Source organism: Pinus tabuliformis, chromosome Q (genome assembly GCF_031772625.1).
Source record: "Pinus tabuliformis cultivar Carrire ecotype Pingquan chromosome Q, CPIR1, whole genome shotgun sequence".
NCBI lineage: Eukaryota > Viridiplantae > Streptophyta > Pinopsida > Pinales > Pinaceae > Pinus > Pinus tabuliformis.
In genome coordinates this window covers 1,133,019,157-1,133,035,949 of record NC_142296.1, presented here as the reverse complement: position 1 = coordinate 1,133,035,949, position 16,793 = coordinate 1,133,019,157, and positions in this window count along the sequence as shown.

Here is a 16,793-nt window from a genome sequence, read left to right as displayed (position 1 = left end):
CGCAAAGAAGCCCGAGTTCTCATTTAAAGGGATCATTGCAAGCGAGCCTGCACTCCAAAGTCGAGATTGTTTTCGAGCTGTAGCTGCTATTAGTTTCCTGTGTGAAGATATTTGAAGCAAGATGGAAAAGAGGGAACATCGATCCGGTAGGTGCCTGAGAACAGAGCCAGAGGGGCTTGATGTTACGCTCAGAGATGAAGGTGTAGCAAGAGCCTTTCGAAATGCTGGTTGCTGGAGGTTCTGCGAGAAGTTGAAGGGAGGACATGCAGAGGTAACGAAGGCTTTTGCATTGAATTTTACTGGATTGAATTCAAAGGTGTCAATGTTAGAATTTCCTGTGTCTCCTGAAGCCATTTCTATTGTCACTGAAATTCCGAGGGGAGAACAAGAATGGTTCAAAAATTTTAAATTCGACATGAGTCCTTGTAAAGAATTTTTGAAGGAACCGTATGTAAATGAGGACCTCACCAAAGCGGTGCCAAGGAGTTACGTAAAAGAACATTATGCTATGCTCCTTACATGCATCCAGAAATACCTAACATGCGAGGGAAGGTACAACAAAGTTTATTCCTATCACTTCAAACTTTTGTTGCATTTCACAGGTAAAGCTTCAATAGATATCCCTTTCTATTTGTTCAGAAGCATTAGTAAAATGTGTGATAAAATCCAGTTAAAGAAAGATGGTTGTGAAACATCCTTGTTTCACCATGGTTTGGTAAAGTTGCTAGTGTTGGATGGTTTACAAAAGATTGGCAGAGATTGGGATTCTTTCGTTTTTATGGCCGGCTTTCAAAGCAAAACAGGCCTCACTCCATTGCCTGTGAGGGAAAGGGAAGAAAGAATTGAAGAACCTATTCTGGCTGAGCTCAGAAAGGAGGTGACAAACCAAAAGAAGCCTAAAACCAAGTTAAGGAAATCAGAGAAGTCTGTGGTGGCAAAGGAGACACTTAAATCATCAGCAAAGGAAACACCTAAGTCATCATCTAAGGAGACACCTCAGTCATCAAAGCAGAAGATCCAGAAAAAGAAGGATGAAGCTGGACCAAGTGAAGTTGAAAAGATTTCAAGGGTAAAAACCAGAGGTCAACTAAACAAGGAGAAAGGTAAGTCAATTACTGTGGAAGAAAGCCCTATGTCAAAAGGCAGTTTAAGTGACTTACTTGTAGCTATTGAACTTGAACAAGATCAGCCAATACAGATTGAACCAATAGAGTTTGAGCAAGATCACCCAATGCAGCCAATGCATATTGACCTCACTCAATCTTCACCCGAAAGTACTAAGAAACCAAGAGCTTCAAAAAGGTTGAGATTTGAGGAGCCTAGTAAAGAATATGCTTTCAAGCCACGTAGGCCAGTCACAAGAAGACAAATGAAAGAGGTGGAGAAAGCGCAGAAAGAGGAGGCACCTGTAGAAGTGCCTAGTACAGATGTACTTGAGGTTTTGACCAGAACAGTTCATGCAGCCAGGAGTAAAGACAAGAGTAATAGGGTCATCATCAGCCAAGGTGGAAATGTCATTGCTGTCAAGCAACAGGCAGGAACAACACAAGAAGAAGTGCCTCAGATTAAAAATGTTTCTAAGGAAAGGGCAGTGAGATATGCAAATTATAAAAAGGCTATACTAAAAGGAAGTACAAGTCTAATGGGCCAAACTGACTCAATGTCTGATGCATATTTGTGGACAGTGCCAGCTCTGAAGCAGGCAAAAACCATGAAACAGCTGAACACAAGCCTAAGAGCAGAAATCAAGGCTTTGAAGAAAGAAGTTAGCAGTTTGAAGGAGAAGCTAGGTAAACTAGCTGATTAATCCAAAGGGAAATTTGCTTTTCAAGTTTTGATAAATTTTGGTTTCCATCATTTTGAAACTTTTTGGATCCCTTACACCTGTACAAAGTAGCTGAAGAAATCATGAAGTTAAGTCAACAGTGCTTTAAGATTCATATGTTCTGTTTTGATTATCTACAGCAGTTTCGTAGCGCGCTACGAAACTGCTGTAGATGACTGTTTTATGAGAAAAAATGAAATTGATGCTGAGGTCAGCAAATCTTGAAAAGGATGACTCGAGGCCAGTAAGGAGACTATACAAAGCTATCCAGATATTCAAAGAATGACAGGTGTAAGTGTTGGAGAAAAAGGTGAAATATTTTGTTTTTGCTAAAGTCTTCCTAAAGCTACTTTATGACCGAATTATTAGGGTTCTGGTAGGGTTACCAGAATTTTGGGTTGGACACTTGTTCAGTTCACAGAGCATCCAGATCATAAGGCATATGGTGTCATGCGTGGTTATTAAAGGTATTAAATAGCTTGAAGCATGTTCTTTTGGAAATGAAGACTGATGGAAGGCAGAGACCGTGAAAACAAGGCACATATCCTCATCAACTAATGAGTCATCCACACAGCAAGTATCCGAAGCTGCTCGTTCAGTGAATGTTTCTCCAGCATGTCTTGGCCACTACAGAAATGGTACAGGTGTCAAAGTTCAAGAAAGCATCAATGCACACGAGGAGATAGAGTTAGAGTTTCAATAGGAATGGGACTCTATGTATTCACAGCGCAATACCTTTGTATTTAATAAGTTTGTTTAGATATAGATAAGGAAATTAATGATAGGATTTCGAGCTCCCCTCATGCTGGAGGTGGATTCTCAAGTAGTTGTAATTTTGTTTTCCTATATATAGGAGAAACTCTGATGTAAACAAGGTTGGAGATTTTTATAAAAACAGAGTTTTCATATTGGCTTATGTAAAAAAGACTTTGACAGTAATAGAAATAGTACTTTTTCTTCCCAAGATTCATCTTGTGTCTCAAATGCTCAGAGTATATGTGTTTTGGTTTTATTCATCTTGTTTTACAATTCACTAAACATGCAATCACTCTGAATTCACCTAGTGCTCAGACTTCCTGTGTGTGTTTTTTGAGTTGAGGTTCTTCTTGGTAAATGTTTTGAGCATTTTGACATTATATGCCTTGGTTTCTATGATTGAGTAGCCACTTGTTTACTGCAGAAGTGTATGACTCCATGAGCCCAATGGGAGAAGCCTAATTTTGTTGTCCCAACCAGCTTAAATTTCATCTACTGTTTAAAGAGTTAGCCATCTTTTTTGCCCTTAATGCATATCAAAAATCTGTGAGAGAGCCCTCTCTGACTAAGGAGGGTAAGCCTTAGTCTAAAGCCTGGTTTGAAATAGTTACATGAGATCTTGCTAAGTAGCAGCCCTTAGTACACGATTTTGTGATAACAGAAGGAAGGCAAATCTACTCTAAGAGAGCTACTCTACTGTAATAATAAAAAAAATCATGTAATGCTAAATCACATCATACCCTAATTAACCATTGAAGTAGCTATGCTAAGCAAAATTGCTAAATCAAAACTAAACAAATGCTACTATATAAATTGCAAAAGTAAAAAGCATCAAACCATACTAATGTGCAAGCAAAAAACTAAAGTAAATCTGTTTTCACTTTTTGTTTTTTTTTTAGGAAAAATCAAGTTGCAAACTAATTGTTCTTGTCAATGTGATGGGTGGATGGAAGGTGTTTGAGGATGGATAGAAGGTTTATGAAGTGGTTGTATGGTGTGGAGGGGTCCTAGGAGGATTTTTGTGACTTCCTAAAGATTTCCCATCAATTCGGCCTCAAAATAGGCTGCTTCAGGAAAACCTACATGATGTACTAGAAACCTATACAATGATCCTATAGGAATTATAGGAAACCTATAGGATACATCCAAGAGTTAATTGTGAGGTGTTGGGAAGCTTGGGAAAGGTGTGTGATGAGTGGAATGGGGTGTTAGAAGTTATAGGAGCACTCGGGAGTCAATATCCAAGATAAGATATGGCTAGATTCACTCAATGTATCTAGGGGAATTTCAATGAAAAATGATGAAAAAATAGTGACGGTGATGGTGAAATAAGAGATGGCTAAGGTGGATGAAGTGGAAGGTGGTTGTTGGTGATGAAGTCTGGGTCTCCTCCTGAAGTACCTTCTCTTCTTAAAACATGTGTGTATTCCAAGAACTATGCAACAAGATACATTTTCATAAACTAGAAAAGCATGAATCAATTGCCTATATTATGCATGAAGAAACTTTCTGAAGGAAATGAAAGAATGAGTGAGATATTATGGCATAAATGGAGATGGAAAAATATGACAATGAAATCTTCCTTGCAACATGAACCAAATACTGAATCAAAGACACCAAACTCCAAAGCTCATACAAGAACTAGAAATATGTGTTGTTGGGGCTGCTGAAGGGTCCCTTCCTCAAGTCATAGTCCCAGAGGGAGGAAGTGAGGCAGAGACACCTACCGAAAACCTTGTGGTGGTCCTTTTTCTCCTTGCTAACCTGCTACTTGAAATAAGGCACAAATGGAAGCAAACTATCACACAACCAATCTAATCTATATTGTTGTAATGGAAATGCATCTACTAAGAAAATGAACAATTAAGCTATGAATCTATACTAGCATACATGTACAATAAAGAGGAGCCTTGGCTACTAGGGTTGGGCCCTAACCCAAGAGCCTTCAGCCCTCTAATTTAACTCAGTGCTAGCTCAAAACAAAACTCATTCTTATTACCAAAATAATGGATTACATAAAAAATTGTCACAAGTCTTACAGCCCAAAAATAGAGTAGAGTTTTACAATCAAAAATCTGAAACTTATTGAGGTCCTAGGCCTCTCTACTTATACATATGAAGTCTCCAATGACTTCCTTAAAATTATGGAGGCTTGGTTCCCAAACTCAAGATAAACTGGTGCTTTCTCTTTCACTTGCTCGGTTGCCTTCTAGTCCTCATGATTTGGTTGTTTGCACTTTGAGCTTATGGAGGAATATTTGAATGGAGGGGTAGTAAATGAGGAGGATTTACCTCATATAATCCCTTTCCCTTGTCCCATTCTAGTTTTGAGCTTGGTCTTTGCCAAAATTCCTTGCTTTTATCCTTTAATCCTACATTAAATGCACATTAGACCAAAAATCAAAATATCCAACTCTAACTCATCTCATAAACAAAATATAATCAAAAGTATGCAATAAGTTATGAGAATAGTTGGTTTGAGTAAGATAGGAGGTGAATTAAGGCCCATGTAATTACCCAATGTTGAGGCTCATCATCACCCCCCTACTGAAAGTATTGCTCTTCCACCCCCTTTGATTTGGTGATCTGCATCCATCGGTGGGTTCTGGCCCTCTCATTCTCAGGCTCGAAGAACAATGGGGTGGAAACATTTTGAGGTATTACCCTACCTCCTTTAATAAATCAGTAATAGGAGTCTAGGTTAGGTTGGGGGCTGGGTTCCTTTGTCTTTGGGTCTTCCTCTTTAGCTTCTTGTTGCTCCCCTACCTTTCTTTCCAATTCCTGTGCCTCCTGTAGATTCAGCAGAGTATCATGTAGGATTTTTTTTTCTTCCTGTAGATTTTTCTATGGATCCTGTAGGATTGCCTTACCCTTTGAGGAAGTTTATCTAGTAGTATGCCTCCTTACATAGGTGATAGGGGACTTAGTGGAAGGAATTTTATCTTTTTGTGTAAGGGAATCTTCAATATCAATAGGAATTTATGTTGATGTTTGTGGCTTCCCCTGTTTTATTCTTGTTCTCTTTCTTGTTCTGAAATATAGTGGGGTCTACCTCTGCCTTTTTGCTTTTTGCTTGATTGGGGTGCTGAGAGAAGTCAGGTTACCAACTACCTCTCTCTCAGTGGCATCTAGAGATGCCCTAGGTGACTCCTCCTTGTGTTCTTTCCCCTTTGTTTTATTTCCTTCTTCCTCTTTGTTTTTCCTATCTTCTTCCTCTTGTAGATCTTCATCATCTCTATCAATTTCCTCCTTAATTTCCTCCTCTGTTTCTTCATCATCCTCCTTCTCTTCTCCCTCTTCTTCTTCAGCTTCATCATGTTCCTCTGTGTCAACTCATTCTTCATCCATCTCATCCTTATCTTGCTCTGTATCTTCCTATTCTTGTTTTACCTCCTCTTCACTAACAGTAGGACTAACATTATAAGTGAGGGTTTTGATGTCATCATCTACTGGAAAGTCCCTGAATACTAAACATGTTATAAGGGTTCTAAGGTTTTGGAGAGAATCTTCAGTGAGGATCCTAATCAAGCCATGGTGAGCAAATTATTAGGAATTCCCCTCCTTCACTTTGATGCTTGAGTCTATGAGTGTTTGTAGCAAGAAATATGGTATGCTAAGTCTTTAGTGAGGTGGTGTTTCTACCCCAAATCTTAATTCCTCAAGGATCCTGAAATGATAGCCATAGAAAACACTATATCTACCCTCACATGATATGTATTTGATGATTTGGTAGCCTACCTTACTCCATGGGTATGGCAGACTTTCCCTCCTTACTCCATTTTTGTCCTATGTGGGTTCTTCACCTTCTAAAAAGAATTTTCCTTTTGCCACTTCGCTGTCTCCTTTCTCTTCTTCTTTCCATGGGATTCCTAGGGGAAGTGTGGTGACCCTGCTAATGAGCTCTAGGGTGAGATCTATAGTGAGGCCCCTTACTACAAAAGTGGCATGGATTTTGCTATCTATAGTGAGGGAGAGAGAAAATTCTTGAGCCACCTCATCATCATACCCTCTGAATTTTTCGAAAAACCCCTGCCAGTTGTGCCTTGTAAAGATTTTAAGCTCGTGGGGGTGTTCTTGGATCCTCATAGTTTTTGTGGTCTCTCTCCTATTAAACCCTCCTGTCATCTTGCTGGTGAAGCTTGAGGAGAAAATGAGAGGGTTTACACAATTTTTCAAATGCAGGAGCAAAACAGAGTTGAATGTGTATTTAATTCACTTCACATAGTTACTAAATTCACTTAGTTTTAGAGTATCCCTAGTTCATTTACCTACAAAGGGGAATGAAATTGTAGAGCCTACCTCTTTAGACTAGTTGCAGTGGCCAATTCCCATGATATCCCTTCTAAACTCTTCTCTGCCAATCCTGTAGATAGTCTCTATGTATCCTATAGACTGTATCCTGTAGGAATTCCTGTGCATGCTCCCATAGGAATTCCTATGCAGAACGATGGATCTTTGCGTTTGGTGGGTGTCCTAGGTTATGAGAGTGACTTGAGTGAGGGAGTTTTGAGGAGGTGAAATGCGTGAATGCGTGGGAATGATGTTTTATTTCCTCTTATGGTGATTCGGGGTGAGGTGGTGTGCTCGCAGCAAAGTTACGTTGCCATTTTTGGACCATTGGTCCCCACTACCACCTCATCATTTCCCACTCCTCGTAATCATCTCCCACCTCATAGATCCATAGTTTAACCGATTTTTGTCCTACTCCTTCTCTTTCTTTGAGTTGACTATAGCCATGTGTGAGAGGACACCCGGTTGTGCATGTGTTGACTTAATGAAGGTGGCCAAGTTAACTAGCCACATTTTCACTTATAAACCAACTATCTCATAACCCTTACAATTTTTTACTACATGATGCATATGAGTGAGCGAGCAAGATACTTACCTGTGGTTTCAATGCTATGCTGCAGTTGTCGAAGACTAGAGGTGCTGTGTTGTATATTTGTTGCATGCCATTCTTCTTCCTCCTCTTGCTGTCTGCTAATGGTTTCTTTACTTTTGCAAGTATCTGTGGCTAAAGATTTGATGCTGCTACTGTGGAGCTCCTGGATCATCCTAGTGAAGACCTGTTGCTGGTGTGATTGGCATTCTGTGGGATAGGCTGCTATAGGATTTTCTATAGGATGTCCTGTAGCTCCTTCTCCCTCAAAATTCTTTAATCATTTTTCTTGCTAGTGCTGTGAGGATGGTGACATGGATGGAAAGGAGTAGAAGTGTAGAGAGCAAGGGATACTCAGTTAATGCTCTTACTCCTATTTGTTTCCCTTTTTTTTTTCTAAGATTGGAAGAAACTGTTGAAACTTTTTTTTTAATTTTTTTTTTACGAATGGTGAGTGTAGGCATGATGATGGTGGACGAGGTGAGGTGCTAGATCATGCATAGGGTGAATTTTGGGGACCTAAAAAATCCATGATGTGCCTTCAGATTGATTCCTGTAGGATTTCTAAGTCACTGTAAATCCTATAGGATCATCCTATAGGTTTTCATGGGATCCTGTAGGAATACAGGGGATCCTGTAGAAAACACAATCTTTGCATAAATCAAAACAATGGAGTGGAAAAATGACAAAAATGATGGAGGGATGCATGGTAAGGAGTGGAGAAGATGAATATGTGAGAGGCAAGGGTCTCCTTGGGATCCTCTTTTGCTCCTTGACTATCTTTCTCGCCCACCTACAAATGGAAATTTCATGACATATATATATATATATATATATATATATATATATATATATATATATATATATATATATGATTCTTTTTTGAAAAAAAACTAGGCTACCTCAGAGAGCTTTTTACCCTAGCTGTTTGCCCTGGGCACCTCAAGGAAGGTTTTCATCCAGGGATCTTCTTATTCTCTTTTTTTTTTTTTTTTTTTTTTTTATCACTGGGCCGCCTCATGAGGTTTTCAACCCAAAGATGGGACTCAGGTGGCTCATGGAGGTTTTCACTTGAGTCCTTATTCTTTTTTCTTAGTGATTTGATGAGGGAGGAGCTGGAACTTTCTCCACCATCATCATTGTTTTATTGATATTATCAATGAACTCTTGTTTTGATAAAGGTCTCTTGTACATTTTCAATCGGTGCCCATTAAAAAGCAAAGGAATGGCTTCCTCATCTATAGTTTTGTTTTTCATTGAACCATTATCATGGCATCTTTCAACAACATAAGGTCAGAGCCATCTTGTCCTTAACTTCCCTTTGAAGTCTTTATACCTAGAATCATATAACAATGCCCAATCGTCATCCTGAAATTGCTTCTCCTTAATATTTTTATCATGCCTTATCTTCCTCTGAAGTTGAGCTATCTCTGTATGTAGGAGGGCCTGCATTCTGAATTCATCCAAGCCATTCAATTGGAACAATCCCTCTTTCTACGCACTACTGAGATCCAAATCTAGTTGGGCTGCCATCCTTAATGTGTTATATTCAAACTCAATGGATAGCAAGGCCTTTTTCCCATGGACCAAATCATAGGGTGTGAATCTAGTGGTGGTATTCCATGTGGTATTATAGGCCTAGGTGGCCTCAACTAGTCTTTCTATCCAATCCTTCCTGCTGCTACTCTCCACCTTGGTTGAGATGCCCTCCAGTGCTTTTTTGGTCACCTCCACTTGCCCATTAGCTTGTGGATGATAGGGAGTGGAGGTCCTATGCTTGATCTTGTGATGGATGAGCAGGTCTTCAATCATGTTGGAGGTAAACTGGCTACCTTGGTCTATGACCAACTCTCTAGGGTACCCAAATTTGTAGAACACATTCTCCCTTAGTAATTGAGCCACCTTCTCTTATGTTGCTACCTTAATTTCCTTGGTTTCAACCCACTTAGTCAAATAATTAGTGCACACAATAATTTATTGTTTTTGCTTTGAAGGAGGGTTGATAGGCCTAATGAATTCCATGCCCCACTTGTCGAATGGCTCGAAAGTAACTTGAGGCTATAGAGGCATTTCATCTCTTGGAGTAGGCCTTCCCATCCTCTGGCACTGATCACACTGACTAGTGTACTTTTTCACATCCTGATGAAGAGTGGGTCGGTAATAGCCTACTTGTAACATTTTGAATGTTGTCCTCTTTGCTGCAAAGTGATCTCCACAAAGCCCTTCATGATAGGTCAGAAGGATGTCAAAGACTTCCTCTTCCCTAACACACCTTCTCAAGATTTGATCTAGGCCAATTTTGAAAAGATTGCCCCCAATCCAAGTGAAGGGGGTGCTTTTCCTGACTATCTTGCTCTTTTCTTTGGAGGGAAAGTTTGGTGGGAACTATGTTGATATCAAATAGTTTTCTATATCAACAAACCATGGAGATAGAACTGAAATAGCAAACAAGTGCTCATCTGATAACTGGTCATCCACCATTCCTTCTTCACCTGCAGGCACATTTACCCTAGATAACAATTTTGTAAAAAAAAATTCCTTACCAGGCTTATCAACAATGGTTAGATCAAACTTCTGTAATAAAAGAAACCATCTTATAATTTGAGCATTCACATCTGGTTTGTTCATTAAATATTTGATTGCAACATGGTCAGTATGCACAAACTTTTGATAGCCTGTAATGTAATGCCTAAATTTGTTTAATGAATGCACAACAACCAGGAGTTCCTTTTCGGTCACTGAATGCACAACAACCAGGAGTTCCTTTTTGGTCACTGTATAATTTAGCTCAACCTTTGACAAGTTCTTACTGATAAAATAGATAGCATAAGGAAATTTTTCCTCTACCTAACCTAGGGATGCTCCTATGGCTTTTTGTGTGAGGCATCAACATGAATATGAATGGGGAGGGCCTAGTTTGGGCCTCGGAGAATTGTTGTAGTGGTTAACTTACTCTTTAGAATGTCTAAGGCCTCTTGATAGCTTTTTGACCATATAAAATCAGAATCTTTGGCCAACAAACCAAATAAAGGAGAGGCCAACTTGCTGAAGTCCTTTATGAACCTTCGGTAGTATCCAGCTAAAACTAAGAAACTTCTGACATCTCTCTGCTATTGAGGATGTTGGACCCTTTGGATGATGGCTATTTTGTTTGGGTCGACCTATAGTCCTTGCTGAGATATTGAATGACCTAGCATGGTCCCTGAAGTCATTAAGAATTTACATTTTTCAGGACTAAGAGACAAGTTCATTTTAATGCATTTGTACAGTACTTTGCCTAGGTTAGTGAGGGCTTCTTGAAAATCATAGCCATAATGTGTAAAATCATCCATATAAATTTCCACCACATCATGGACTAATTCGGTGAAAATACTCAAGACTGCTCTCCGGAAAGTGGTAGGAGCATTGCATAGGCCAAAAGGAAGGACCCTATATGAAAAAGAACCCCAAGGATAGGTGAATGTGGTCTTATCCTGGTATTCTGGGTAGATCTAGATTTGGTTGTACCCACTGAATCCATCTAGGAAAGAGAAAAACATTTTCCCTACCAGGCCATCTAGCACTTGGTCAATGAAGGATAGAGGAAAATGATCCTTCTTTGTGGCTTTGTTCCACTCCCTGTAATCGACACAAATCCTCCACTTACCATTTTTCTTGGGAACTAACACCAAAGGGGAGACCCACTCACTATCAGAGATAGGGTAAATGAATCCTGCATCTAGCAGTTTTTGCAATTCTTCTTTGACTATATCTTCAGAGCTGGATTCATCCTCCTTTGTGGTTGCCATGCCATCTTGCAACCTTCTTTGATGTATATGTGGTGAGTACACATTGAGGGGTGTACTCCCTTCATTTCCTTGTATCTCCAAGCGAAGGCTTCTATATTTTCCTTTAACATGTTGCATAGCTTCAGCTCTTTGAGATCAGAAAGAGATGGATTAATTTTCAAAGTTTTCTCTGGGCCAAATTCTATGGTTTTGACATAGAGTGTGTTAGAATCAGCCAAGCATAAGTCAATTGGATGATTGTTCTGGGTTTCCTTTACTACTTCTTTTAAAGGTAATGAACCAGGAGTTGGACATTGTATCAAGTGTTCAATTAAGTCATCCTCATCTTGCTATCCTCCTCCCATGGTTGCTTCCAAATCATAAATTTGGGAAGAATAAACCTCATCTTCTTATTCCTCCTCCAACCATAAAGGTAAATCATGCTCTAGAGAAGGTTGAGCAAGAGGGTATACGACTAACTTCTTTGACATATACCCGTTCTTGATGGTCATATTTCTAGCTCTACAGCTAATGTGAGCATTGGCTATGGCCAACCATGGCCTCCAAAGGATGAGTGGATAACCAATAAGCTTAGCCTTAGGCTGTAGAACTAGTAAAATTTTCAGGGTACTCCCAGGAGTCAATGGAGACCCATCACATCCTCCACAATTCCCTCAAGGGTTATTTTGGAATGGTCTACAAGTTGCATAACTGTTGTGGTCTTCCTCAATGATCCTTGGAGGTTGATCTTGAGCATGGTGTCCTTGGTCATCACATTAATGGCAACCGCAAGACCGATCAGAGTGTGTGGGACAATGGTGCCATTGGTGTGCACATCTACTACTGGGCTTCCAGGGTCCAAATATTTTGGACATATTACCTGCCCCAGCATTAAGTCAGACAACTGCCCAGTGAAATTAATGGTAGGGGCATCCATTTTTTGCCTCCCTGTATGCTTGAAGCATTTCTCCTTAATCAACTTATTGTAAATGGGAACTTCTTTTATTGCCTAGAGAAGGGGGATCTTTACACATAAATTTTTCAATTCTCCCAGAAGTTCAGTCTCTTTTGGGGTAGGCTGGAGTGGTTGGGCTAATCTCTCAGGAAAGGGTGGATTTACTTTAAGGTTGCTTTCCTCTCTTTCTTCCTCAACCTCCCTAGGTGGAGGGGGAGGTAAGTTATATAGGAGAACTCTCCCAGATCTCAGGTTAATCTCCTAGATTTCCATAGCATAAGCTGGATATGATGTTTGTCTAATGTATACTTGTTGAGCCTGTCTATTGTTCGGGTTTGGATTTGGCTAGGTAGGCATATGGGGCTGCTTGGGTGGAGCAGAGTGTAGAAGTTGTGGTTGGGTAGGTGCTGGAGGCAATAGAGCTGAAGCATTGTTGTATTGGGGCCTCCACCCCTAGAGTGGTGTATTCCACTAAGGTTATGGCGAAGCGTAAGGTTGAAATGACTAGTTGGCTAGCTGGGAATGATACTGAGATGCATAGGACCAAGGAGGGAGTGTAGACCAGGAAGGATGAGAAAGGGGTACCCAAGAAGGTATAGTTGTGGTTTGGTTGGGGTTGTAATATGCATGGGATGACCCTTGCATGCCCTATTGGTATGGTCTAGGCCTAGGAGGTCTCCTTTGGTTAATATAGAAAAGCTACTCAATGAACCCTTCAGCTCCTTTATATACAACTTTGAGTTCGGGTAAAGAAGGGCACTTGTCTGTGGAGTGGTTTTCTTCACAGAGCGAACAAATTTCAATATAGTTCAATGGACATTCATTCCTAGGATGCCTCCTGGTGCATCTAGGACAAAATATGGCCAAGGCTCTCTCTAATTCCGCCTGCATCCTTTTAATGTTCATGGTGTCCATTTGCAAGGCAAGGGTTTGCAACATCTCACTTTTGAAATCTTCCAGCATGTTTCCAATTTCACCCTTAATGGATGAGTTGGAAGATGATGTACTCACCATAGGTTGACTACCCCTACTCTTTTTCCTGGGCACCCTAGAATGGTTTCTAATGATAGTCTTGATATCCTCATAAGGTAAAGGGTAGATATCTCCTCCTGCTAACAAATGTAAGGTATCTAGAAGATCTTCTCTTACTCCCCTGAGCAGGACCAGCTTTAGCGACTTAGCGTCAAGTGTGCACCTGGCCCGTTTGTAACTAAGCTGGAATCTTTCTTTGTACTCTTCTAAGGACTCATCATGGCCTATGGTCATCCTGAAAATTTCTTCTTTAGTATGCTTTGACCGACAGTAGTCCCGATATTTGTTGTTAAAGGCTTGTTGCATCTGAGCCCAAGTTGTGATGTTATCTCCAGGTAAGCCCATGAACCAGCGCAATGCTGCATCCTTGAGGGTAGATGGAAATAGTTTTAACTTTTGCTCATCATCTGTATAGTCATAGGTTCGGCATATAACAAAAAACTCAAATAGGAAAGTGTCAGGGTCCTCTGTGGTCAGGCCATGGAAATGAGGTAGGGTAGAGGGGCTTATATTTTTCATCTTAGTGTCCCCGTTGGTTTCCTTGATGGGGAAGGTACCCTCAACTCTCTCTCTATTCCCTCTGTCATTTCAGTTTTCAGCCATTGGTTCAGTAGGAATGGGTTCCTCTTCTTCTTCTTCCCCTGTAGGTTCTTCAAATATGTCAGGTTGCTCACCTAAAGGTTCCTCCAGTTCACATCCACCGAAGAAGGGGGAAGGTTAGTTTTTGGATGCAGTGGGGATATTTGGAAAAAATTTCCCTAAGTTGTCCCTATTCCTACGAGGCATGAAAGGAAATATTTTTGTGTTGGTTTTGTATTTTTTTTTTAAACCTCAAAAGTACTTGCGGAAATGAGATTGTTGATTGAATGGAAATCACTGACAGAATGAAAAAGTTACTTGCTGAATTGAAATCCTACTTGCAGAATGGCAAGGAAAGCAGATAATGAAAAATGAAGAAAAGGAAGAAACTAGGTTACTTTTGCAGAAAGAAACTAATGGCAGAATAATGAAGACAAGAAATAGAAGAAAAAGAAAGCAGTAATCACATTCTACTCAAACACCTCCCTGACAATGACGCCAAAAAGTGATGAGTGCCAGTATTGCAGCAAGGATGCTGCAACTCCTGGGCTACCGTCTTTACTTATCAACCGAGGGTTCGTACAAACTTGGAGGTGACAGTGTTGTATGCATAAGTAAAAGTCATGGTCCTACCTGTTGTCACTTTTCAGTGGGCGAGAGACCACTGGGGTTCCAAGACAGAATTCTATAGAGTTAGAAGAAGCTTGATTCTTTGATGGAAGGAGGGCAAATCTACTCTAAGAGAGCTACTCTACTACAGTAATAAAAAAACAACATGTAATGCTAAATCATACCATACCCTAATTAACCATTTAAGCAGTTATGCTAAGAAGAATTGCTAAATCAAAACTAAACAAATGGTACTATCTAAGTTGTAGAAGTAAAAAGAATCAAACCATACTAATGTGCAAGCAAAAAACTAAACTAAATATGTTTTCACTTTTTGGTTTTCTTTTAGGCAAAATCAAGTACGTAAACTAATTATTCTTGCAAATGTGACAGGTGGATGGAAGGTGTTTTAGGATGGCTAGAAGGTTTATGAAGTGGTTGGATAGTGTGGAGGGTTCCTAGGAGGCTTTTCGTGACTTCCTGGAGGTTTCCCATCAATTCAGCCTCAAAACAGGCTGCTTCAGGAAAGCCTATAGGATGTACTAGAAACCTACAGGATGATCCTGTAGGAATTACAGGAAACCTATAGGATACAGCCAATTGATAATTTTGAGGTGTTGGAGGTTTTGGGAAGCTTGGAAAAGGTGTGTGATGAGTGGAATGGGGTGTTAGAAGGTCTAGGAGCACTCAAGAGTCAATATCCAAGATAAGAGATGGCTAGATTTGCTCAATGTATCTAGGGGAATTTCAATGAAAAATGATGAAAAACTAGTGAGGGTGATGGTGAAATAAGAGATGGCTAAGGTGGATGAAGTGGAATGTGGCTGCTGGTGATGAAGTCTGGGTCTCCTCCTGAAGTACCTGCTCTGCCTAAAACATGTGTGTCTTCCAAGAAATATGCAACAAGATACATTTTCATAAACTAGAAAAGCATGAATCAATTGCCTGTATTATGCATGAAGAATATTGTTGAAGGGAATAAAAGCACGAGTGAGATCTTATTGTATAAATGGAGATGGAAAAAGATGACAATGGAATCTGGCTTGCAATATGAACCAAATACTGAATCAAAGACAACAAACTCCAAATCTCATACAAGAACTAGAAATCTGTGTTTTTGGGGCTGCTGAAGGGTCCCTTCCTCAAGTCATGGTCCCAGAGGGAAGAAGTGAGGTTGAGACACCTGATGAAAACCTTGTGGTGATCCTTTTTCTCCTTGCTAACCTACTACTTGAAAGAAGGCACAAATGGAAGAAAACTATCGCAAAACCAATTTAATCTATATTGTTGTAATGGAAATGCATCTACTAAGAAAATGAACAATTAAGCTATGAATCTATACTAGCATACATGTACAATAAAGAGGAGCCTTTGCTACTAGGTTTGGCCCCTAACCCAAGAGCTTCAGACCTCTAATTTAACTCAGTGTTGGCTCAAAACAAAACTCATTCTTATTACCAAAACAATGGATTACATCAAAAAATGTCACAAGTCTTGCAGCTTGAAAATAGAATAGAGTTTTACAATCAAAAATCTGAATCCTACTGAGGTCCTAGGCCTCTCTACTTATACATCTGAAGTCTCCAATGACTTCCTTAAAATTAGGGAGGCTTGGCTCCCAAACTCGAGATAAACTGGTGCTTTGCCTTTCACTTGCTCGGCTGCCTTCTAGTCCTCATGATTTGGCTGTTTGCACTTCGAGCTGATGGAGGAATATTCGAATGGAGGGGTAGTAAATGAGGAGGATTTACCTCCTATAATCCCTCTCCCTTGTCCCATTCAAGTTTTGACCTTGGTCTTTGCCAAAATTCCTTTCTTTTATCCTTTAATCCTACATTAAATGCACATTAGACCACAAAGCAAAATATCCAACTCTAACTCATCTCATAAACAAAATATAATCAAAATTATGCAATAAGTTATGAGAATAGTTGCTTTGACTAAGCTAGAAGGTGAATTAAGGCCCATATAATTACCGAATGATTGGTGAGCACCAGTATTGTAGCAATAATGTTGCAACTTCGAGGTTACCTACTTTACTCTTATCAACCTGGTAGTTCGTAACAAACTTGGAAGCAACGGTGTTGTATGCACAAGTACTAGTTCTTACTGTAGGTTGTCACTTGGTCAGCCGGTGCAATATCACTAGGAGCTCAAGCCAACTTATATGGATTCTATAAGAAGCTCTATATGTGATGAAAGGAAAGAAAAATAAATGTTATTCTAATTGCAGAAAGGAGAAAGACTGAAATGTAAATCAAACCAAGTAAACCCTAATTAACCAAATAACCCTACTTTTGTAGAAAGCACTATGAAAACCATGAAAAGAATGCCATTATCTATTCAAATAAGTAAACAACATCTAACTAAGCTATTTCTGGAATTAAATGA